Here is a 2,700-nt window from a genome sequence, read left to right on the forward strand (position 1 = left end):
ATGTGGAGAAAGAGGAACACTCCTCCATTGTTGGTGGGATTGCAGACTGGTAAAACCATTCTGGAAATCAGTCTGGAGGTTCCTCAGAAAATTGGACATTGAACTGCCTGAGGATCCAGCTATACCTCTCTTGGGCATATACCCAAATGATGCCTCAACATATAAAAGAGACACGTGCTCCACTATGTTCATCGCAGCCTTATTTATAATAGCCAGAAAAGGGAAAGAACCCAGAAGCCCTTCAACAGAGGAATGGATACAGAAAATGTGGTACATCTACACAATGGAATATTACTCAGCTATCAAAAACAACGAGTTTATGAAATTCGTAGGCAAATGTTGGAACTGGAAAATATCATCCTGAGTGAGCTAACCCAATCACAGAAAGACATACATGGTATGCACTCATTGATAAGTGGCTATTAGCCCAAATGCTTGAATTACCCTAGATCCCTAGAACAAACGAAACTCAAGACGGATGATCAAAATGTGAATGCTTCACTCCTTCTTTAAATGAGGAAAAAGAATACCCTTGGCAGGGAAGGGAGAGGCAAAGATTAAAACAGAAACTGAAGGAACACCCATTCAGAGCCTGCCCTACATGTGGCCCATACATATACAGCCACCCAATTAGACAAGATGGATGAAGCAAAGAAGTGCAGACAGACAGGAGCCGGATGTAGATCGCTCCTGAGAGACACAGCCAGAATACAGCAAATACAGAGGCGAATGCCAGCAGCAAACCACTGAACTGAGAATAGGACCCCCGTTGAAGGAATCAGAGAAAGAACTGGAAGAGCTTGAAGGGGCTCGAGACCCCAAAAGTACAACAATGCCAAGCAACCAGAGCTTCCAGGGACTAAGCCACTACCTAAAGACTATACATGGACTGACCCTGGACTCTGACCCCATAGGTAGCAATGAATATCCTAGTAAGAGCACCAGTGGAAGGGGAAGCCCTGGGTCCTGCTAAGACTGAACCCCCAGTGAACTAGTCTATGGGGGGAGGGCGGCAATGGGGGGAGGGTTGGGAGGGGAACACCCATAAGGAAGGGGAGGGGGGAGGGGGATGTTTGCCCGGAAACCGGGAAAGGGAATAACACTCGAAATGTATGTAAGAAATACTCAAGTTAATAAAAAAAAAATGAGGTACAGAGCTAAACAAAGAATTCTCAACTGAGGAAACTAGAATGGTCAAGAAGCACCTAAAGAAATATTCAACATCCTTTATCATCAGAAAAACGCAAATCAAAATGACCTTGAGATTCCACCTCACACCAATCAGAATGGCTGAAATTAAAAATGCAGGTGACAGCACATGCTGTCAAGAATGCCAAGAAAGAGAAATACTCTTCCTTTGCTGGTGAGATTGCAAGCTGGTACAACAACTTTGGAAAACAATCTGACAGTTCCTCCAAAAATTGGAATAGTTCTACCTGAAGACCCAGCTGTACCACTACTGGACATATACCCAAAAGATGCTCCCACATATAACAACGACACATGCTCCTCCATGTTCATAGCAGTCTTGTTTATAATAGCCAGAAGCTGGAAACAACCCAAATGTCCTTCAACAGAGGAATGGATAGAGAAAATGTGGTACATTTACAGGGTAGAGTACTATTCAACTATTGAAAATGATGACCTCCTGAATTTTTCAGGCAGATGGTTGGAACTGGAAAATATCATCCTGAGTGAGGTAACCAGAAACAAAGGGACACACATGTCATATACTCATTGATAAGTGGATATTAACCCAAAAGTTTAGAATACACATAATACAACTCACAGACCATATGAAGCTTAACAAGAAGGAAGAACAAATTGTGGATACTTCAGTCCTACATAGAAGAGGGAACAAAATAATCACAGGAGATTGACAGAGAGAGGGAGGGACTGGGAAGGAGAAAGGAGGGGGAGGGGAAAAGTGAGGCAGTGTCAGATATGGGAGATGTTGTTGTAAAAATATAAAAATAAAAATAGTATTGTGGCCTTTTAAAAAAAAACTAAATACCAACACATTATTTAACATGTTAGAATTCAACAGCAAACAAATTCATACCAAGGAAGGAGGGAAATATATGATGTTACAATCAAGACTTTATGGAAGTGATTCATTCAATCAAAAGCAGCCTCTGAGATTGATTCTCATTAGTACATTGGATTAGCATTTACCTTGTCGTTGGCCTTCTCCTAACTTTCCCTTTCTCCTGAACACTTTAATTCTTTCAATAAGATTGTTTCTAGACCTCTATATAATTATTATTATGCTCAAACTACTCTCTTTGCTAAAGCTCTTTATTCTTAAGCAACCAAGCTTGAAATTTATATTCAGTCTCTGAAGACGGAAATGTAAAATTCAAAATGTGAAAATTTTAATTTGTTCTTTTTGTCTCAAAGTGCCAAATTTACTAATATCACCCCATGTAAAACCAAAAAAGAATTTAATCTTCTATTTTAGAATTTAACTCATACAGAAAGAATATATTAAAAGACAAAAATGAACATGTATGTCTCTATTTCTCAATTTCAGAAAATAAACTAAAAAGTAACCATGCAAATGGGATATATTATGTGTTCATGGTCCAAAGGTTCAATATAGTGAGAACATTAGCTATTTCCAAACTACCTCCAATTTATGAGTATCTACTCTCTTTTACTTCTACTTCACATAATTTTATATAAATCATATATTAGTTA

General features: G+C 39.1%; 1 protein-coding gene across 2 annotated transcripts in view; it reads right to left on the reverse strand.

Annotated features, from left to right (window-relative positions):
- Positions 1-2,700, reverse strand: part of Il1rapl1 (interleukin 1 receptor accessory protein-like 1) — a 1,504,708-nt gene that overhangs the window by 1,043,160 nt on the left and 458,848 nt on the right.

This window comes from Rattus norvegicus, chromosome X, assembly GCF_036323735.1.
Source record: "Rattus norvegicus strain BN/NHsdMcwi chromosome X, GRCr8, whole genome shotgun sequence".
NCBI lineage: Eukaryota > Metazoa > Chordata > Mammalia > Rodentia > Muridae > Rattus > Rattus norvegicus.